This window comes from Mauremys reevesii, linkage group 2 (assembly GCF_016161935.1).
Source record: "Mauremys reevesii isolate NIE-2019 linkage group 2, ASM1616193v1, whole genome shotgun sequence".
Taxonomy (NCBI): domain Eukaryota; kingdom Metazoa; phylum Chordata; order Testudines; family Geoemydidae; genus Mauremys; species Mauremys reevesii.
In genome coordinates, this window is record NC_052624.1 from 131,846,972 (window position 1) to 131,871,034 (window position 24,063).

The window sequence follows — 24,063 nt, forward strand, 5'->3', positions numbered from 1 at the left end:
GTAGCTGGGGCTTTCAGTAGGGCTGAATTCTTATATCAGTTGTTCTTTCCCAGCATATCTGCCCAAAATGGAGTAAATGCCAGATTTGCCATTTTAGAAAGATTTCTGTCATTTTGATCAAAATTGCATGAAAAAGGCAGAACTTGCATGATTTTGGCAAGTTCCAAGGTACAAGTAGGAATTTCTTCTTCCAGTCTCCTGTTTTTTAGTTCAACTTGGAAACAAAACCTCCAGGACTGGTCTATGCCCAGCTCACTCAATCCACTCAGAAAATTAAGAGGAGAAGACTTTATCTCTGAACATCCATTTTTGTCTCAATGATAATAAAGAAAAAAGAAAAGAAAAGAACAATTAATCATCAAAAAATACATGAGAAAAGAAACCTCTCGTTCTTGGGATATAACAGTGTGATGATTTTCCAGTGTGTTTTCTATGAAAGAGTTAAGAAAACAAAACAACTCTGCCCAAAAAACCCAACCCCCCAAAACCTACAGAATTTGAACAGACTCCAGACAGTGAATGTAACTTTAGTGCAGTGTCATCTACAAAGCTAAAGAAAAATGGAGCATTTTGATTCTAAATTTCAACAGCAGAGGCCTTGATTTTGTAGATTCTTTTTCAGTGTAAAGCATTCAGTTGTCCAGTGACAAAAATCAATAACCTGAGCCATTGCCCTGGAGGCAGAAGATGATAAGGGTTACATACAATCTAATCTTCAGATAAAAGGTGATTTTGCCAGCGATAAAGTACAACATAAGTTTTGGTTATACACCTAATGCTCAGGACCAGGGTTTCTACTGTAATTAATAACTATAAATCACTGTAATACCCTTTTAAAAGAAGCAGAATCTGAATATTTCTGTTTGTTCAAATTATTTCTATTCACTCCCAGTTCTGAATATGGATGAATGTTATTTATTTGCACCTGCTTGGGTCCAAAGTCTCAAAAATGCAAATTCTAACGTATGCATGTGCTTTTGTGGTCCCTGTCTTGTACATGACACATCTAATGAGTGTCAGTGAAGTCAGAAGATTTGCCTCTCCATGTGTTATTTGCCCATGCATGACTTGCATGCACACTTTGGATGTTGGCAGATATGCAGGTCCTGGTGCACCAAAGTACACTTGAGATGTCTTGAGAGAAAACAGTGTAAGGGTTTTCCCTTATCTCTAACATTCATCTTGGCCTGTGCTGCCTACTTTAGAAATACTTGCATTTATTAGCATATACATTTAAAGTATAATAACAGGTTCAATGTTATACAATACAAGATTATTGAGATTTTGTTTCAAGTTATAATAATTATTTTAATTTATAAAAAGTTGCATTTAGATATTAGAGTTTTCTGTTTTTCCTGTCTAATTTTTAAAGAGTGATTTAAAAATAGGATTCCCCTTTAAGAATAGAATCCTCAGTCAAATGTAAGAACTAGAAATAGCCAAAGCTAAAATATACAAATAGCTGCAATGCCTGTCAGTATGATGAGACTCCTCTGAACAAACATCAGAACAAATACACAAATTTAAATTGAGCAATTCAGTACCACTCCTCTGCCATTTTGAATAGAATGCAATCATCTCTGCACCCAAGTTTCACTAAAAGTGAGCGTGACTCAGATTCCTTACTGCATTGCCAAGAAAGCTGTTCGTTTCATCAATAAGTAACTACTGGGCTTTGATGTACCATTTTGTAAAAGCTAAAGTAGGAATTAATGTGGACTTCAATCCAGCACAGTATTCACTGGACATAGAAGCAAAGGACCATGTCTCACTTTCTGAACTGAAAGCACAGAACACAATGTCACTGACAGAACAAAGCCAGGTCCTCACTTTGTGGACCACACCAATTCCAACTTCCATTCTGAGAATGAAAGAAAACAGACCTTCTTTAGGCCTTTGAAAACAAAATAATCAAATCCAAGTTATGAAAGAAAACTATAAAACAATGACTTGTGCATACCAGTATTCTACATAAATTTATAAAGACTTAGATTTGTCTGTCGTCTTATCTTCTCAGGTTGTGAGGGATGGTAAAGTACAGTCCAGTGAAAACCAATAAAGGTAACACTCATTTAGCATTGGAGATTCGTTGATCAGCCTGCATCTGAAGAACAAGATTAGGAGAAATAGCATAACTCTTTTATTCATGAGTGAAACCTAATGCAGGTTACATTGAACAAGTAGAACATTATTAAATCCTACAGACTATTCCGTCCATTTGGCTGAGTTGGTTCCAGCCTAACTCCCCACATTCCACGTTTCCACTTGTCTCCCATCTGTTGACTAATATATGCTGGCTAGCATATGTACATAACATATTAATAGTATGTATTATCCATTTATATTAGAATACATTAAGCACAAACAGCATCAAGCACAAATATTACAGCAGTTATATAGCATACATTGGCCTATAATTTTCATAAAACCCTGTTCTCTTATACTCAGTATCGTAACCCCTTGCATTCACTGAGGTAAGCTTTGGCTTGAGCAAACAAGGAAGCTGTCAAGATCAGGACAGATTTTTATCATAGCAAAAGAAAAGGAGTTAATTTCACAGGTTTGTAGTGGAATGTCCCAAAGGAAGAGGACAAGACATACGATTGTTCTGTCCTAGTACAGACCTAGGAGGTGCCTTCATGCCCTTTGGTTCCTGAAACATATGTTCGGAACAAGGGATAAGGAGTACACCATATCAGAAAAACAAGGTAGAAAGTTGATTGGTTAAATCTAGTTTCAGATGATGTACACAGAATTTTTTACTTGTAAACAGGTAGGACCTGTTTAATAAGGCATTAGGGGTGTAACTTTGGCAGCACACCTTCTGCGTTAAGGTAAACATAATGACATTGTACAAGATGGCCTTTTTCCTGTACTATAGTATTATTGGCTTATAGCAATAAACCTGACTGACATTGGTGATTTGGTCACAATATATTTTGTAACAAACCAAGTGTTGTCAAAGCAATTGACTATACTATTTATCAACACATCCATAACTGTCCCTCCAGGGAACGTGGACCTGCTGACTCCAGTTCCACTGATCATGATACATCATCCCTATTTTACAAACATTTTAACATTACAAACAAATGATTGATACTCAGACGTCCACCCTGTTTTCCTTCAGCCAGAGGTTGCTAGCACATAGCCAAGATGGATTCTCATCTTTACCATAGACTCAGCTGGTTACATGCGCTTTGAAATAGTTTGGTCTCCTCAATAGGCAATCACACCAGGAATGACCTCTCTGTCTCCCGATCATCTTTCTCTGAGTCTAGCAAACTCTTTCTGTGGAGTCTACTCCTTCCCTGTAGGGTGTGCCTCCAGATGGTTCTCCATCTCTCCATTCTGTGGAGATCTCTGCAGGCTGTCCCTGGGTGTTGTGTCTGATGATTCGTAAATGCCTCCTGTTCAGATCAGTTGCCCCCTTGCATAGTCATCTCATCTGACCTGGGTGCCAATGCACCTCTCATGACCCCTTTAGTCAACTCCTTCTGGTGTCTGTGTAATGGCTGGATTCTCACAGGAGTGCCTGTCTCCAAGGCTGATAGGTCCTTGGCTGAACTGTGGTATTATAGTCCCTGCTTTCTCTGATTGTTGGCCATTTCCTTTCAATGATATCTCCATCCTGCTGGCTGCAGTAGGTCTCCCTCACTGGGTTTTGATCCTTCATCACATCAGTACCTACTCTGAACTGTTTTGCACACCTGTGATGGGGTATTCCTGCGTGCCAAAAAATGTTAGCCAGATTTCTGAACAAGAAAGAACAGCCATATGTAACAATCTCTTAGCTGTTTTCACAGCTGATTTCCACCTAACCTTTATTTTGTGGGTATGCTGAGGTGGAGGGGGGAGGTGTGGTGGTCAAACTCCCATTTGTGTGCAAATTCCTTGATTTCTTCAGACAAATTGAGGTCCATTGTCAATTAATAATGTGCCTGGGCCTTCAGTTTGCCAATCACTGACTTGCTCCTTGTATTAGGCAGGTGTTGAACTCCCGGTAATTTGAATACTAGCCCACTGTAAACAAGTACCGCTTTGACTTGGAACTAAATATATCTGCTCCTACCTTTCCCAAGGTTGGGTGTGCAACACATGTGATAACAGTCTCCTTCTACCAGCGGCTTTCACATGAGCAGCAGAGTGAGTATCAAGGAGTAGAGTAGTGTATTCACTTCCAGCCAGTAAACACATTCTAGAGCCTGTTTAAGAAAGCTGTCAATGTCTAGGTGTGAAGCATGTATTTTTTTTTACATGACATCTTTATGTAATGAGGCAGGGATAACTGCTTTCTGTCCTTGAAATATGATTCCATCCTCCATATTCAGCTCAACTTTAATTTGAAAATATGGTTCTGCTCCTACAGATACTTGGTTTTTGTTTCCTGACCACCCTGCAGTAGTATCTCTCTCTTGATTGCTTGTAGTTGGATGTCCTTTTCCACAGCCTCTCTGATTTCTGTCAGTTTTGTTATAGAAATGGGAGATAGTGCACTATGTTAATGTATTCAGTGTCCTGATCCCTTCTCCAACTTGCTTATGCTGGGTATATATGACCTGCTCAGGGTGTCAGCTGACACCAGTAATCATCCTGGACAAGATCTGATCTCTACCTGGGTGTACATCAACATGTGCTGCAATCTCTTTGGAGCACAAAAAGGGGCTTTGCCATGATTGTTACTAGGGGTTTATGGGTCTAACTGCACCATTGGTGGGTGGCTAAAGATGTACTGATGGAATAACTACACTCAACATACCACAGCAAGAAGCCCTTTTTCTCACTGGGTGTATCCCTGCTCAGTCTCTGATAGGGCTGTGCTGGTATAAGCAATCAGTTTCTCCTGGTATTGTCTCTTGTTGCTTTCCTGTCCTGCGAGACTGAATCTGATATGCTCTCAGACTAAAGGAGAGAGTCAGAATGTCACCCTGTCTGATGTGTTCTACCCCTTTTACCTAGGTACAAGCCTCACTGAATCTTTCTGAGACCTTCCTCTGCTTTTGCACACACTGCTAAAATGGTTTGAGTTGCCACATTCCTTGCAATGCTGTCCTACTGTGGGGAACTTCTTTAGCTTCTCATGCTGTTTCCCTTGGTAAATGCCTCTCATGGTGGGTATGGAACCCTGGCCACCCGCTCTCCTTTGTACTTCTGGGAGTGTTGCATATCCTAGGGCTTTCAACATGTCTCTTGCGGCTTCTGCTCCAAGTCCCATGTCTAAGCATCTGCTAATGCAAGCTCACCTTCCTGAAGTAGTTGCTCCCACAGGGGGTGATCCCAAGTGCCACAAACTATTCTGTCCCAAACCACAAAAACTGTCAAGTCCTTAAATTGCATGTAGCAGCCATTGTGCGTAAGGCAGTAATATAGGGGTCTATCCCCTCGCCTTCAGATTGGTCTCTAGTGAAGAATTTGTGTTACTCCACAGTTTTGTTCTGCTTCAGGGAACAATATTTCCCCGTGGCTCCTACGACTGCTGTGAGGCTTGAAGTAGTGATAAACAGCTTTCTGTTTTGTTCCCCAATAAGGCACAATAACAGTTTTACTTTCCTGCTGTTATCGTCTTGGTGCATGGCCAGGTCTATGTAAACAAATTTTGCTTTCGCTGGGTCCATCACTGGGTTAGGATAGTGCCTCCAAAATCCAGAACTCCAGGAGGCTTCATACCAAGTTCCATTGCTGATACTACCACCTGCTGCACGGCAGAGAACTCACTACTCAGGTGCTCCTATCATGTTTCATTCACTCTGAATGAAGCTGAATGCAGATTAAGTTGAACAAGTAGAACTTTATTAAACCCGGTGGACTGCTCTGTCCATGTGGCTGAGTTGTTTCCAACCTAAATCTCAGGCCTTTTTGTTTCCATTGGCATACTGTCAATATTAATCTCTCCAGGGAACAATAGCCCTCTGATGCTAATTCCACTGTTCAGACTAGCTTCTTGTAATTTTGGATATTGGATAGTACTAGTTTGTACAAACCTTTTCTTTCTGTTTAAATGTTCTGGTATCAAATAGTCACCGATCAAAAAGAAAAGTTAAAGATTTTTTAATCTGTTAATATAAAGAGTACAATATTATAGATAGCACTATATACTTGAAAACTCTTAATCTCTGCTTTAACTCTCATGTATTGAAGAAATATATATATAATGCTGTTTAGATACATATAAAAGTACTTTTAAAAATTAGGTAATCAACATTGCACATTCACAAAAAATATTATTATATTTGATAACTTAATCAAATTATAAATCTTAAATAGCAATGCTTAATCTTATCCTTAGAATATGGTACTTCTAGGGATGAGAAGTAGAAAGAATAGGAACAGGCAATTTCCATTAACTTTTTAAAAAAGTGTCGTGATCTGTTAAATGTATCTATCATCATTGTAAATGAGAATAATTGTACAGGGAAAACCAATCCTGCCTATATTGAATTTTGAGAAAACTCAGACTTTATCCCCTACTTTTGTGATAGTGGGATATAAAGATAAGAGGGCATGAGGAATCCTTCCTTTCCTCCACCCTTCATTTGTCTTAAGCTAGGATATTAAAAGTGTTTCATATACTTGAAATACATCATATAAACAAGGCAAGTTGTACCTTAGCATGTGCTAGGTAGTTGAGTAGAAGCCTAGGCTACATGTTAGTTAGCCTAGGCTAGCCATCATATGCTAAACCCCCATCTTTTATCCTAATCTAGACATACCTTCTAAATGCAGCTGTGCAGAGGGCAGCCATAATTTGGCTGACATACTGTGAAGCATAGCATAGATTTGGAGGAGTTGCCAACTAGTGTTCTAGCAGTAGCAGTGCTCTCATACAAAACAGATCTGGGTAGGTCAAAGCATGGCTGAAGAGAGAGAAATGGTGATTAAATCAGATACTCATAAAATACATCTTAGACTCACAGACTTTAAGGTCAGAAGGGACCATTATCATTTTCTAGTCTGACCGCCTGCCAGTAGCGTAGCTAGCAGGGTTCAGTGGAAGCAGCCACTTCCCCTCAGGGCGGCAGGTGCAGAAGCAGTGCCTGCCGGCCGGCGCTGACAGCAGCACAGCAGGAGGAGCCGTGGGGCGGCAGCCCGGCGGGGAAGCTGCGCCTGCCGGCCGGCGCTGCCATCAATTCCTGCTGGCCCAGAAGAGCCCCACCAGCGCAGCCGCAAAGCAGATGCATGCTGGAGGAGCGGACACCGCGGCTCTGCGCTGCTCATGGCAGCCACACTGGGTAGACCTGCAGCCGGTCACTCCTAGCAGGAGCCTCGGCGCCGCCCACAGCTCACCGGAATAAAACTCCCCCGAAGAAGGGAGAGCATTTCTCCCCTCCTGCCATGGCCTGTCAGTGCGACCTGCCCACAGCCAGGCTCCACCAGCAGCCCTGGGCAGGGCAGCGCCCCCTGGGCTGAGCGGGCGAGCCGGGCTGCAGCTCGCTTGGACCGCGCCTGGCGGGGCTCGCTGCTTTCTTCCCCCACCCCTCAAGGGGTAGAGCCAGCGCTGAGCTGGGCTGGTGCTGCATGTGGCGAGCCCCTCCCAGGCTCTCCCGGTCCTGGGGGCAGCTCCAGCCCCCTCTACACAGAGAGCCCCGGGGACCCCAGCCCACTCCCATCCCCAGTAACCCCTCCCCAAACTCCATACCCCGTGTACCCCTCCCATGTACCCCGTGCCCCTGCCTTTCCCTCCTCTTCACCTCCCCTCATACCTCCATCCTCTGCCAGCCTCCCTGTACAGCCATGGGGGGGGGCAGCATGGCCGGGGGGGGCGCAGCATGGCCACGGGGGTGCAGCATGACCGCAGTATGGCCGGAGGAGCCAGCCAAGGGGGGGAGGGGGCACAGCGTGGCCGGAGGAGCTGGGGGGCGTGGTGGGAGGAGGAGCCAAGGGGAGCACCTTTTTTATGTTTGCTTGCTCCCCCTGCTGTTAAAATCTGGCTACGCCACTGCCTCCTGCACAACGCAGTTTATAGAATCTCACCCACCCACTCTTGTAACAAACCCCTGACCTATGTCTGAGTTATTGAAATCCTCAACTTGTGGTTTAAAGACTTCAAGGTGCAGAGAATCCTCCAGCAAGTGATCCATGCCCCACGCTGCAGAGGAAGGTGAAAAAAACCCAGGGCCTCTGCCAATCCTCCCTGGAGGAAAATTCCTTCCCAACCCCAAATACGGCGATCAGCTAAACCCTGCACCAACCAGACACCCAGGAAAGAATTCTCTGTAGTAACTCAGATCCCAACCCATCTAACATCCCATCACAGAGCATTGGCCATATTTACTGCTAATAGACAAAGATCAATTAATTGCCAAATTAGGCTATCCCATCATACCATCCCCTCCATAAACTTATCAAGTTTAGTCTTGAAGCCAGATATGTCTTTTGCCCCCACTACTCCCCTTGGAAGGCTATTCCAGAACTTCACTCCTCTGATGGTTAGAAACCTTCATCTAATTTCAAGGCTAAACTTCCTGATGGCCAGTTTATATCCATTTGTTCTTTTGTCCATATTGGTACTGAGCTTAAATAATTCCTCTCCCTCCCTGGTATTTATCCCTCTGATATATTTATAGAGAGCAATCATATCTCCCCCTCAGCCTTCTTTTGGTTAGGCTAAACAAGCCAAGCTCTTTGAGTCTTGTATCGAAGCGATGACTCACCAGCACGGCACCTCCTGCTGGTTGTCCAGTGAATTAGCCCTCTGTTGGCTCGCCTGCCACTGGACCCATGTCCCTCCCGGACCCCAGTGCCCTTCTAGATGACGGTTCTTTCCTCTGGCAGTACCCCCTTAGTCTGGGTCTCACCTCCCCAGGGAACCCCCACCCCCATCCCTCCCTTGCCTCAGTGGCAACTGTCAGTCATTGTCTAGCCCCTACTCCCTGGGGCAGACTGAAGTCTGTACCACTCATCATCGGCAAGGGGGGTCAGACCAGCTGCCTCTGCCTAGGTCTGGGCTGCCCCTCTGGAGCCCTAGTACCCTTTCGCGGGCCCTCACCTTGGCTGCAGCCTGGGGCTCCGCTAGGCTGGAGCTCCCCAGCTCCCTCTGCCCTTCCCCAGCACTGCTCTGCACTAGGTACCCTCCTCATCTTCCCAGGCAGCCAGGTCCTCCTCTCTCCATGTAGCTAGGGAGAGTGTGTCTTGGCTTCTGGCGCCAGCCCTCATATAAGGGCCATTTGGGCCCTCATTAAGCCAGCCACAGCTGTGGATGCTTTCCAATCAGCCCAGCCTTTCCCCTGCCACAGCCCTCTACCAGGGCTGTTTTAAGCCCTTCAGCGCAGGAGTGGGGTAACCACCCCGCTACAAGTCTCCTTTCATAAAACAGGTTTTCCATTCCTCGGATCATCCTAGTAGCCCTTTTCTGTACCTGTTCCAATTTGAATTCATCCTTCTTAAACATGGGAGACCAGAACTGCACACAATATTCCAGATGAGGTCTCACCAGTGCCTTGTATAACAGTACTAACACCTCCTTATCTCTACTAGAAATACCTTGCCTGATGCATCCCACGACTGCATTTGCTTTTTTCACAGCCATATCACACTGGTGGCTCATAGCCATTCTGTGATCAACCAATACTCCTAGATCCTTCTCCTCCTCTGTTACTTCCAAGTGATGCATCCCCAGTTTATAACAAAATATCTAAATGAATGACCTTGCACTTTTCACTATTACATTTCATCCTATTACTATTACTCCTATTTACAAGGTCATCCAGATCTTCCTGTAGATTGGGTTCAAATCTGGCTCAGCTTGATCCTTTATATGTACTATCACTGCACGGATAGCAATTGTTTGTGTTTTGTTTTACTTCATTACACCATTGTGTTAATGAAGGTTTCAATAAGGAGAGATGACGTGTCCAGGTACAGTGGTCTAGAGAACTGGAGTATGAAGAAGACTGGAGCTTGATCACACTCCAATTTGAGTAAAACCAGAATTTCCACAAGGCTTGGCACTTATCAGAAACCAATTTCTGAGATGGCTGTATATGCAAGCCAGACTGTGTCTCCTGTACATGCTCTTGGGATTTTTATGTCTATGCTAATACACATGCTGATCATTTCAGGAAAATCCAAGACAACTCACATACTAATATCAGCTAAACTGTGCAAATTCAAACGCCTAAATGAATGGCCTGTCTTTCAAAAATGTTGAGCAACCTACAGCATGCACAGACTTCAGACAGAAACCAGCTGAGTATTCAATACATTTGAAAATCATGCCACTTATTTAAGTACCCCAATTATGGACTTAGAGGTTAACTTTAATCACATATTTCTGACAATTTTGATTTGAGGGCCTGATTCTGACTTCAGTGATACACCTATTGAAATCTTCCTTCTTTGAAGGAATACACTTAAAAAAATATGACTACTACTAAAAGTTGTTTATTTCAGACATTGTTATTGACATACTTATGGGTAAGACAAGTTGTTATTTGTATCCCCATGGCCATATAGATAAGAAAGTCAACTACTTACTGTATTTCAGTCAACGTCTTAGGAGAGAGTTGATTAAAATGAAGGGAAAGCCCTGTATTTTATGATATTTTAAGATGGTAGAACCTCATTTGAAATACAAAATACACTGGCACTACACATTACCATGTTTATTCAAGAGCAGCTGGTCAACTAAACACTTATTCAATCTAGATTTTGACTTGCCTGTCACTGAGGTTGCATAACTTAAAATGTTGAGTTCAAGTCAAAAAGTTTTCAAACTTGGGTGCCTAAAGTTAGAAATCTACACCCAGGGTGAGGCACAGTTTGAAAAACTGGGTCTTAATAATAAGAGTTAGGTGAGGTCCAGAAACTGTGTGTGACATTATCAGATTCCAAATGAAAGATGTAGCTAAACTGAAACCAATGAGTATGAATTGCCATTTGCTTGAAAATCACTGGGAGAATTTGACTTTTTATGTCTGTTACCCAAGAAGAAAATCAGGATCACCATGAAATTCTTCAGCTGAGATACCAATGGGAGAGCATTGTTTGTTTTTAATTAATCAAACAGGGCTGGGGTAAAATGTTGTTTCTGGAAGATGATCCATATTTTTTAGCCACATCATAGAGCTGGGTTGAAATCCTGTTGCCTTTTTAATGTTCTTTGCAAAATTTATATAAATTGCATGAAATTTGTCATTAATTTGCTATTTTTCACTACATAAAAAGGAAATTACAGTTTTAAGATCTGTTTTCATGTTTTGGGCATGAGCAAACAGAGATTGACAAACTCAAATAGCAAGTATGAATATATTTATATAAAATCAAATGGAATTGACAGCAGTAATGATTGGGCAACACTTAAAGTAAGAATTTTTATGAGGGTGAAAAACAGCAGCCAGTCAGATCAATTTGATTTTCACCCTGTTGATATTTCATTATATAACAGATTAAAGGAATAAAAGACAATAGATGCAAAGAAGGCACTAACCACTCATTGAGAAAAGTATAAAAGAATTTATTATCTATTACAGTGGAAGGGGGTGGGGAGGAAATCACTGGAACTAGTCAAATACCAGCTGGGTGCATGGAAAGTAGATATTTGCATGTGCACATGGGCAGGTAGATAAATGCCTGACCTTGAAAATCTTCATTTTAATTGTTAAGTGCCTTCTCAAAAAATGCTTTTTACTGATGCTTAATATGTAATGGTCCTTGACACCCCTCATGCAGAGGAAAGCTCACCAGTCCTGGGGTCAGTCAGGCTGCCATGTGACATAGAACAGAGCTCCTCCTTCTATGGTTGTGGCCTATGAAGGTTGATAAGGGTGAGTGATACACACAAATGAGATCTATATGCCCTCCACTGGCTCTATATGGATCCTGACTCCTGCCCCACGCAGGAACCCTGGAAACTATATTGTAGCTGTGGCAGCAGCTCCTGCAGAGTAACCCGTGTATGTGAGTGCATGATTGGAACTCAAGGTGATCCCCCAAAACAAGTGTTTGTGGGTGAATGGCTGACTGTTGCTTGAGTCTCAGCAGCTTTTCCTCCACTACCTTCTCTGGGGAGACCCTGTGGGTCCTGTGTCAGCTAGCACCAGGGTGCAAGGGGGACTACTAAATCCACTCAGTGTCTCCTCAGCCCTCAGTCAAGCAAGGAACCTCGACCTCCCACATGCAGGAACAAATGGCAAGTCACTGTCTCCCTCAGCATCATTGGACCTATCCAGTAGCACATTATGAACTTCTTTCCTGCTAAATGAGCAGCATTGGCCTCCCTTTATTAGGGGGGCAGAGCCAAGACTCTGATCATGCCCTGTCCCTCCCCTTAAGTTTCCTTCCTGTACTGGTGCAAATACCAGGGACAGTCCCTACTTTTCTTCCCCACACCTGCAGTGGAAACCCAGGGAAGTCACACAGGGACATGGGGACTCCTGCACCCGCATATGGATGCACAGGAAAGTGCCACAATCTGTCTTGATGGTATATATTCTTCATTAAACTATTAGACATCAGATCAGTAGTCCCGTGGCAATGCTAGCAGCTGCACTTTCAAATGATATCCCTGTTTGGGTCCTCTGCTCAGTCCCATGCTATTTTGCATTTGTTTCACAAATTGTTTTGCAAAGATTCAGAGAAAGGAGGACATTTACAAAACTTTCAGTGCTTTTCTTAGTATTTTCAATTTTATTTTTCAGATGCATTTATTTGCCTCATAAGGGATTCTTTTTTATGTACTGAAAACTGTGAATCACTTTAGTCTTAACTTCTTTGTCTAGACTGAGACATGGCTGTCTCGGGTGATGCTGTTCGTTAGGCTCCTGGCTGCTGCTCTGAGAAAACCCATTTTATTTCTAGCAATAAACAAAATATGACTCTCAACTCAATAAAAGTAAGCACTAGATTTAAGGTTTAGGTTCTGCATAATCATATATAAATGCATAACTGGCAAATTACATTCTTCTAATTTCCATACACTTCAAATGCATGCTATTGTCTCTTCTGATTAACAGCATATAGTTGTACATTGAGTGCGATGCAACATAGCTCTAGATGAGAGCATTGGAGGTGGACAACAAGATTACAGTTTTAAGTCTGTAAACAAAAGGGGGAATATTTTATCTTCATTTTTCAGTACTCTTTGTAGCTTTTGCAATTTGAATGGCCACTGGTGAGCTGCACTTCAAAACTGTATAAAGACTGTAATCTTCAGCCACTGTTCTGTCAAAAAACTATATAGATTTTTTTATACAGGACATTTTTGTTTGTTTTACATGTAATGATAGCACTTCAAAGAAAACTAAGTATTTTTATTGTTGCTTAAAATATATCCACTTGTCATTTAGAAACCTCACTATTGTAGGTTTTTATTATCTAGTAGTTCAAATCTTTCCCCCCCACATCTTTGTCAGTGTAGCGGTGTGGGACTCACCCCTGTGACTCCTTCTGCTGGTGTCCTGGGAATTAGCTCTTTTTCCAGCCTTGAAGCGCCCTCTGCAGGCCAGTGTCCCAATGCTGCTGGGCCCCCACATCCCTCCCTGGACTCTGGTGCCCCATTATCTGGGATGTTGCCCCCAGCAGTAGCCCCTCACTCTCAGGGTCTCCCCTCCCCAGGGAACCCCCAGCTCCTATCCCCACTTCACCTCAGTCATAGGCTACTGCCAGTCACCAACTAGCCCCTGTTCCCTGGGGCAGACTGCAGTATAAGCCACTCATCACAGGCAAGGTTGGGTTTGGACCTGCTGCCTCTGCCTAGCCTTGGGCTGTCCCCTGCAACTCCAGTACCTGTTTGGCCTTATACTAGGCCGCAGCCTGGGGTGGTTTCCAGGCTGGAGCTCCCCAGCTCCCTTGGCCTTCCCCCCAGCCCTGCTCCACTCCACCCCAGGTACCTTCTCTAGCTCCCCAGCAGCCAGGCCCATCTCCCTCCACAGCTAGAGGAGACTGTGTGTCTACTCCTGGCTTCCCTGGCTTTTATAGGGCCAGCTGAGTCTGTTTGGGGTGTGGCCACAGCTGAGGCTGCCTCCCAATCAGCCCAGCCTAAGGCTCCCAGTCCCAGCCCTCTCCAAGGGCTGGCTTTTAACCCTTTCAAGCCGGGAGTGGGTGACCACTGCGCTACAGTCAGCCATATTTTTTTCATGAAATAAAGAGCAGTTATTTAGACAATTCTAAAGTATCTGATGCCAGTAAGGTATTTATATTGTGAAACTCCAAACCAAGCCACAATTTGAAATTCATCCTTTCATAATTTATAAATATAATTTTAAGAACTAAAATAGATGAAAATGTTTTATACTGTATATAAAGTATACATACAATGAAATGGGGGGAAGTATTTCTTATAGTTTTAATCTGTCATTGATCTATACCCTAATGATAAGGAAGTGTGCAGCTCTGAAATTCTGGAATCATGGCAAACTCTACCAATAATTAACATATTACATAGCATATATATACACTATTATCATTATTTTAGAAAATAGAAATGCATGGTGGCTTGGCCATGATCATGAAACAAGTTAGAGTTTGGGCCAGAAACAGAATCCAGTTCTTGTGATTTCTAGGCCTATAGCCTATCCTCTGGGGTGTGCCGCTTCTAATGAAAACATAGGCCAAATATCAGGACAAATATAATGGGTTCTGTTAGATGGGAGAACAGATTACTAGAGATGGCCACAAATTTTCGGATGGAGCAGTTGGAGTGGAAAGTTGAACATTTTCAAAGAAAGCAGAGACTTTGTGAAAAAAAAATTAATAAAAAAACCCACAGTTTTCTATCAAAAAATCTGATGGAAATGTTGTAACCAACTCTACTAGTTTGTGCATGTACATACCCACTTATGTGTGCACAAATGTATACATCCCCCTCAAAAACAGATTTGCTTATTCTTGAAATCAAAGCTTATCTGCTTATATAATTTATGATGAACATCACGTTGTTTTTCCACCAATGGCAATGACAATTAATAGTGGTTTCTCACAGCTGTAACACTTCATTTTTTTATATCTAAATATTTCTAGTTATGTTTGATAAAGGTCAAGCATCTGGACCACCAGGCTTCAGAGCTAACTGTAGCTATGTCACAACCCTGCTTGACTTTCATTGAAGTGGATGTCCTCAAAACCTGCGTATCTGATGAGAAATATAATTTAACACTGATTGTACAAGGACCTGCATTTGTAACAAAAGAGAGATTCTAGATCCGTCCCTATGACACTGGGCCTTTCAATGTACCTTTTATGTAAGAAGGGAAACACATTCCTGGCTCCTACTTATTTAAGAAAATAAAGCACAGTCTGGGGGTGTGTCCATCTTCCCCTTCCTTTCTGACTAAATGGGAAGGCTGGTCCTGAAACCTTATATTAATAGCCCTACTTAACTTGTGATATTGTGGAAATTGCTGAATCTGCAGTATTAGGCTTCCACTGCAATTTTAACAGTGGGATCCCCCACTCTCAGCCCTGGGTGACTAACAGCAGAAAAGTAAGAATGGACTTTATTACTGCAAATAATAAGATCCGTTATTACTTTCCCACAACTTGGCTTGTCTGCAACTCACCCATATTTTTTTGGCAATCATTCTGCAATTCAAGTAGGGCCTTATTTATATTGTAATATGGAGTCATAGCACAGAAAAATTGAGAACTTCTGATCTAGAGTATTACAGGACAAAGGCCAATCTAGAGAAACTTATATTCATTATTCTCTTTCAACCAGGACTGATTGGCTTTCAGATGAGCCAGTTACGACCCCTTGACCGAGTAGCAGAAAAGCTAGCAAACATAGCATTGTGCCGGGCAAGTCTGTCAAGATTCAGGAAGAATTGTAACTAGGGAATCTAGAATCTGAAAATAAATCTGATAAGGAGGCAGTTAAGATAAGGAGGCAGTTTGATGGGTATGCTAAATTCCCTAACTCTGGTACCTCCAGTGAAACCAATGCAAGGCACATAACTGAATGGCTGGTGGACTTACCATCTGCTACTACTTTGGCTAAAGTCAATGCCTAGGTGTTAACTACCACAAAGGAATTTTTAAACTTTCAATCTGATACAACATGTAAGAGATTCCTTTTTCTTTCAGTCTGAAATCAATAACTCCATTTCAGTCTCTTTCAGAAAAGCTACCTGAGACCAGACATGCTATCAAAGGATCCTACACTGCACAGTTATCTCATTGCAAAATTTTCACTTTGCCCAGCCTTCTTGGGACTATTGGGAAATGTGTAAAGGAGCTGGAAGAAGAATGAAATCATGATCTGGATAGCAAGTAATGGAGTATCAAGAGGCATCTGCCTGGTTTGTCATTCACTGTTCACACTAGTAGTGAGTGAATTATTTAGAAGGTTGATAACAGGTACAGAAATTGACAGCTTGCTCAAGAATTGAAAAAGCATCTCTCTCTGATACATATTTTAATCCTTAAAGGTATTAGCAAGGCCTTCTATACTGACCCCACATCAGGGAGGTGGCCTGACAGAGGCCAGGCTAAAGACAAAGCAGTTTGTTATCTCAGGATCTTCCATTTCCCTACAACCAGACAAAAATCTGCAAGGAAGGAAATGTCAGAGACAAAACATCACAAGCTATATCAAGATGCAGGGTGCATTCTACCATGCAGCTAGTCAAACTTGGCATCAGGTTAAAAAAAAAAATCAGAGGAGAAAGAAAGATAAGTCCTAATTATAGGGAACTCCAGCAAAATTTTCTGGGTGTAAACTTCCTTCCTTCTACTTGCTATCATTTAGAGAGAAAGGTGATAAGATAAACACCATTTTTGGGGATGTGGGGAGGAAGTGAAAAGCTACAATCAAGTCATAGGAACAACAAGAGGGTACACTGGTGGTTAGGGAATCTGCTCAACATCTCAGACAATGTGGTTGAGATAACATTGTTTATTAGACCATCTTCTGTTGGTGAGAGAGACAAGCTCTTGAGCCACACAGAGCTCTTCTTCAGGTCTGGGAAAGGTACTCCGAGTATCACAGCTACATGCAAGGTTCAACAAGTTGTTTAGTAGAAGTAGTTAGCATATATTAAAGGGAACCATTAAATGTAGAGTAGTTCTTTAATGATCTGGAAGTCAAAATGGAATCCTACACAAAGAAGGAAACAGACAAATTGCTAAAGATGAGTACAAAAGAACAGAGCCAAGCAGGTAGGCACAAAATCAAAAAGGGTAAGGCACAGAATGAGTTACACCTAGCAAGAGACAGAAAAAGCAATAAGAAGAGGTTCTATAAATACATTAGAAGCAAGAAAAAGATGAAGGAAAGTGTATGCCCACTACTTAGCAAGTAAGGAGAGTTAAAAATGGAGAACACCAAGAAGGCTTCAGTGTTTAATGCCTATTTTCTTCAGTCTCACTAAAAATGTGACTATATGCATAACACAATTATATTAACAATGAGGCAGAAGGTACATAAGATAGAATAGAGCAAGAACATGTTAAAGAATATTTAGATAAATTAGATGTATTCAAGTCAGCAGGGCCTGATGAAATTCTCCCTAGGGTACTTAAGGAACTAACTGAAGCAGTCTCGGAATATTAGCTATTATCTTCAGGAACTCATGGAGGATGGGTGAAATCCCAGAGGACTGCAGAAGGGCAAATATAGTACCTATAATTAAAAGGTGGGTGCACAACTAGTTGAAAAACTGTACTCAAAGAATAGTTATCAATGGTTTGCTGCCAAACTAGGAGGATGTATCTAGTGGGGTCCAACAGGTGTCTTTCCTGGGTCCGGTACTATTCAATATGTTTCTTAAATAATTGGATAATGGAGTGGAGTGTATGCTCATATAAATTGCAGATGACATCAAGCTGGGAGGGATTGCTAATTTCTTTGGAGGACTGGATGAGAATTCACATTGGATCACAAATTGAATATGTCAACCACGTGACACAGCTGTAAAAAAGGCAAATAGTCTGGGGTGTATTAACAGGGGTGTTGTATTCAAGACATGGCAGGTAGTTGTACCATTCCACTCGGCACTGGTGAGGCCTCAGCTGGAGTATTGTGTCCAGTTTTGGGCACAGCACTTTAAGAAAAATGTGGACAAACTGGAGAGAGTCCAGAGGAGAGCTGTAAAAATGATAAAAAGTTTAGAAATTCTGACCTATAGGAAAGATTAAAAAACTGTCCACGTGAAGTCTTGAGAAGAGAAGACTGGGGAGGGACCTGATAAGTCTTCAAATATGTTAAGGGCTGTTATAAAGAGAATGATGATCATTTGTTCTCTATATTTATTGAAGGTAGGACAAGAAGTAAAGGGCTTAATCTGCAGCAAGGGAGATTTAGGATAGATATTAGGAAAAACTTTCTAATGATAAGGATAGTTAAATTCTGCAGCAGGGTTCCAGAGGAGGTCATGGTATCCCCGTCACTGGAGGTTTTTAAGAACAGGTTACACAAGAACCTGTCATGGATGGTCTAGGGATACTTAGTCCTGCCTCAGTGCAGGATGCTGGACTAGATGGACTCTTGATGTCCCAGCTATCCCTACATTTCTATTGCTCTGTAGTCCCATCAGTGGATGGATGAATCTTCCTCCAGTTGGAATTATCATTTTTAGAACCTCTTTATGCTGCTCTGGCCCTTTTGTGTGGTGTAGAGAGGCTGAAGCAAGGATAAAAGGAATAGTCAGAATGAAAATTATGGTTCAGAACAAGAGCTGGTAAAATTTATTCAGACAACTATTTTATTTGTTAAGAAATGCAGCTTGGGGTCAACCTGTATCTATATTTGGGAGTTGGACATAAATGTGCCCAATAGTTTTGGTCTCCAGAAAAATTCTGGGCTATAATCACAAGGAGACTTAGGCACCATGCACAAAATGGCCAGAGGAGAAGCTCACTCTCTCTATGCAATGGAACAGCTCCAGCAGTAGAGAATCGGAAAAACCCAATACCCTGATGATTAGGGTCCTCTCTTTGGGGAGAAGGGAGGCCTGGGTTCAAATCCCTGTGTCAAAGCAGGGATTTGAACCTAGAGGTCCCAGATCCTAGGTGAGTGCCCTAACCACCAGGCTAAAGGTAATAAGGGAACCTCTTCCTCCCAACTGTGTTCCTGTGAATCTAGTTCTTTAAAAATGCCCTGAAACAAAACATTCCAGATTGAACGAAACATTTCATTTGATCTGAAATGGACTTTTTGATAACTTTTTTTAAATTCACCAAATATTCAGAACAAGTTTAGAATTAGTTTGATCCAAACTGATTTTTTATTTTTATTTTTTTTGGAACTGCCAGTGAACTGAAAAAATCAATTATTCAATCAGCTCTACTCCAAGCAGGTGTCTTAAGTGCTTTTTGAAGAATGACAAAAGTAATAGAGCCATCACTTTTAGATGCAGAGAGACTCTACTGACTTGGAATTACATTTCTTTAGCCTTTGAACTTTCAACTCCTTTCCCCCTTTTCCTTTCTTTTCTCTTTTTTCCAAATAAAGTTAACTTACTCAAAAATTAATTTTTTCCCATGCTTTGACAAGTCTAGCTAAACCTAACCTAATACTGCAGAGCTCAGTTTTCCATTCTTAGTATTTTCTCTTTTTTCCCCCTCTCCTTGTATGACAGCTTACAAACATTACCAGGGGAAGTTTCTTTTTTTTAAAAAGGAAGGATTTAATTGACATCACTTTTAAAGTAATCACTGCTACATAAATGGTACGGTATCTATACAAATCCTGGCAGAAAAACTATTTATAACACAGAGAGGAGAGACTAATCATTGATAGCCTTCTCTTGGGAGCAAAGATGATAGAAACATGAGAATTCCATGTACCTGTATTGCCAAGGATATTGACAGTGACAATACACTGCAAAGCATCTGTACTTGTGCAAGGTTTCCTTTACTTCTTAAGTAAAAGGTGCACATATCAATTTTTTTGAATGTCACTGCATCCACATTACAAATGGAGAGGCACATATTTTGCTGTTGGAAAAGGCTTCAACTCATTCACATTATGCACTTAAAGGAGAACAGGCAGGATGTCCTATAACAGCACTTGGTTCACCTACAACTTTTCATCCACAGATCTCAAAGTGCTTTCCGAAAGGAAGGTGACAACTTTTATCCCCCATTTTACAGATGGGGAAACTGGCACAGAAAGGTAAAGTGACTTGCCAAAGGTAGATCCACGAATCGATCACAGATATCCTGACTATGAGTTTGGTGCCCTATTTATTGGACAGCACCGCCTTGCTGTGCTTACTGGTGGCCACATAGGTGCCAACTCCATGGGGCTCCAGGACTCAAGCACTCACAGAAAAAAATAGGGGGTGCTCAGTACTCAACAGCCACAGCTGTTTGGTGGGGCCACCAATCACTTGTTCGGCGGCTGGCAGAAGGTGCTTGGTGGATGAGTGATTGGTGGGTGGGGGGTCTCGGGGGAGAGGACAGAGTGGGGATGAGGCCTCAGAGTGGAGCACCCTTCAAGAAAAAGAAAAGTTGACCCCTGTGGCTGGCCATATCTGTTCCCGAGTTATATTTGGAAGGATGAAAATGTGATGAGCAAGGAGATTAACTTGGCATAGAGCATCTTCCTATCATTTGAGAGTTAGAGTTCCAATCCCATTCTACCATCATGCCTCTCTGTCCTACTTGCTGCCTAGTGTCTGTAAATGAAGAAAAATATTTTTTTTTATTCTGGCCTTGGATAGTCACAAATTGCTTCTGCCTTTTGCAGTAAAACAACATGAAGCCTTTGAATTTCAGATATTTAAAATGACATCCAAGTTGTCAGGGAGGTTTTGAATTCTAGAAGTGAGTTATTTTTTGAGAGAAAGGATGTTAATGTCAGTTGTTCATAGCGTGTTTCTGAATTATGTATATCTCCTGAGAATACGGTTTTGAAAACAGATATTACATAGCAAAAGAATTGATAGTCATTTTAATTCTAGTTTGCTCACATTTTTTTTTCCACCTTGGACCCCCCCAGCCAGCCATGATTTCTTGCCAGAAACCAAAACACCACAATGCCTTTGTGGATGTACAAAATGGACAAGTTTATCCTTCTGTTCTAAGATAGTGATAAAAAACTCTTCACCTATGCCAGCACTTTGTGGTGCATGGTTGATATGGTTTGTGATAGTACAGGGCTGGTAGCTGTAAAGAGTCTGTTAGGAGCCAGGAATAGCAGCACTTTCTTGCTATATTAGTGTGGGACCACTCTTCCATAGACTTCTTCACTTTTCTTCATTAGGTCTTTGCTGTAGCTATTAGGTCTTTCCTGTAACTTTGGTTGCTCACATTTCTGTATTTCTGAGTTTAGGAGTATGGTGACTATTTTATTGGCTGCACAGAGTCTCTGGGCAGAAGTCCTCGCAACTTGAGAGGAAAACTCGGGGGAGATTGGGGATGACTGCTCCAGGATGAAGGAATGGGTGAAGTAATCACATTGATGCATGTTCCTCAAGAGCCAAGCCCTTAAACCTCAGTACCAGGTAAGGAAATCTTTCCAGGAAGAATGGAAACAGTCTGGGGACCCTAAAGATCTTTCTTGTATTCACCTTTGGCCTTTTGTCATGGTATGAAGTTGCAAGTCACTGTCTGAGGGGTGGGCATAGGTCTCATAGAGCTGATGCATTCCATCTCCGAGAGATCTCCGACCTTTTTTGTGACCAAACCCTTACCAGATGAGCAAGCTGTGTCAGAGTCAAGATGATTTAAAAAAAAAAGAAAAGAAAAGAAAATTCCCTTCAGATAATTCAGTCTCTTCCAGAAGTCTGAAAGGCAGGTGTAGCCAATGTGGGGTGTGTCACTAGAGAAGGCACACCTGAGGGGATTAGGATTTTTTCCATGCAACTGCATATCAGCTCAAGCAAAAATCAGTCATTTGAACATAGAACACTTAGAACATAAGCCCTCATATAAGAGAGGGGAATTTAAACATTTAAAAGCTAGGATTATTTGATACTCACCTGACATCAGAGCAAAGGGACAAGTGATAGCTTAATCAGAGGGAAAAGGGAGCAAGTACGACCAATTTCTTCAGTGTGAAGAAAGTGATTTTTCCTCCCTTGGTATTCTACTGTTGAGAATAGCCCACTTCCACCTTAATTGAATTGTCTCGTTAGCACTGACCCCACACTTGGTAAGGCAACTCCCATCTTTTCATGTACTGTGTATTTATACCTGCCTACTGTATTTTCTACTCCATGCATCTGATGAAGTGGGTTTTAGCCCACGAAAGCTTATGCCCAAATAAATTTGTTAGTCTCTAAGGTGCCAGAAGTACTCCTCATTGTTTTTGCTGTTACAGACTAGCACGGCTACTGCTCTGAAACCTCTCACTGATAAGATTTCTCAATATACATCTGAGCCTAGCACAGTGCGAGAAAAATGACCTCTTCTTCCTTATTACCACAGTGCTGATGACTGCTGGCCAGAAACAGAAGGGCACAAGATGTTAAATAGTCATCATCTCTTGCCAAGATGCTATTCCATGAATTTCTTAATTTTTTTTATCATGTCTTTTAAAAAAAATAAAATAAAATTGGCTTTAAAAAACACAGTAGTAGAAAATGTTTTGGACAAATTAGGGAAAAAAAGACAAAAATCCTTTAACTTGAACAAAGACATTTTAGGGGAAGAGATGGCATATTTCTTGTTGCAGTAGAATGTAATTTAACACAACAAAGTTATAAACCCTAGAAAACAACATCTGATTCTTAAATACAGTCCTATTGTGTTGCTGTGCTATAAATATATGCTGTGCACTGACGGGATGCATTTTTGTAAAAGCTGCTCTCTAGCATCTTGTAAGATGCTGTAAAATGTGAGATCTAGTAAATATGGTCTTTATTTATATTTAGAAGTTAATATACCCTTCCAGTTTTCCTGAAGATGATTTTGTTGAGCTACCGTTCAATTTGGCTATCTTTTGGCTAGCGAGATAATATACATACTCTGTCACCCAATGCTACATTAACTTAGGGGCTGTGAGTCTTGTCAGCATGACAAATATTACTTTGGCTAGACCAATACCAGGAATGATAGATGACCTTGATAATGTAAACTTTGATCACTTCCTTACATTTCTAGCTGAGATAAAATAAGGTCAGGAAATCACAGCGCCATTGATCACACGTTATAAATTGACAGAAATGTGGGTTTTTTGGAATATAATTTCCCTTCCCCATTGAAAAACTGGCAGATTTTATTTGTGAAATGTTTAAAATAGTCAGTTTTTTAAACCGGGATACTTTTAGGTAAATCCCACACAAGCATATCATTATTTTACTAAAATATATGTAAGAGTCTCTGCCTCCATGGGTTCCACGGTTCCACTTAGCAGTGGGCTGGGGTATTCCTCTCAACCTCAGAATTTCCCAACACCCCTGGGCTTGTTGTCCATACCTTGCTTGAGCAAGTTTCCTCCCAGCCACCCTGATGGGAGAGGGGAGCCTCTTAATCTCTGATAGCCCCTCCAGGCATGGTGGTAACAAACCAGGCACCCAGTTCAGTCTCTCCCCTCTGGCAAGGTCTCTTCCCTCAGACCTCCGGTACCCAAAAGGGCTATTCATCCTGTTAGGCAGAGTTTCTCCTGCCCTTTGCCTCTGTACCTGTGGGGTTTTCCCTCCTGGTCCTTGTTAGTGTCTGCACCACCCAGCTCTCCAGTAGCACACTTTCCTCCTACAATTCCTATCACACACCCTTATCTGGCTGGAGAGGAGACTTTTAACAGGTTCTGGCAGGCCTTTGGTTGGTCCCAGGTGTCCTAATTAACCTAGAGTAACCTCTGTTCAGTTACTAAGGAAAAAAGAACCTGCTTATGGTGGGGCTAACACGTTAACATTCCAGGACCCTCTTCAGGTGTGGAGTTGCTGCTGCTGGGCCCAGAGCTCTTTCACTTCAGATTCTTGTCTGGGCCAGACCCACTATCTCTACTATCTGGCTGGTGGAATCCCTGTTTGCCGCTGCTTCTTGGGGGGAGTCTGTTGGCCTGCTCCCTGGAGGAAGAGTGAGGGAAGCTACCCCTACTCTTGCTGCCACCACCTGAAGGGTCCCTCCTGCCTGGTTGCCAGACTGCCTGCTGGTGCTGCTGCCCGTGCTTCTTGGGATCCTGATGCTGCCGTGAGGAGGAAGAGGAGGACCCTTGCTGCTGGGGAAGCAGGCAGGAACCCT

At 42.1% G+C, this 24,063-nt stretch overlaps 1 long non-coding RNA gene across 1 annotated transcript; it reads right to left on the minus strand.

Annotated features, from left to right (window-relative positions):
• Window positions 1-1,328: 1,328 nt before the first annotated feature.
• LOC120396837 lies at window positions 1,329-23,582 on the minus strand. The gene is made up of 3 exons (XR_005593434.1): window positions 23,502-23,582; window positions 6,711-6,854; window positions 1,329-2,104 (listed from the first exon to the last, which is right to left on the minus strand). It is a non-coding gene; the product is annotated as an uncharacterized LOC120396837 (long non-coding RNA).
• Window positions 23,583-24,063: the final 481 nt, after the last annotated feature.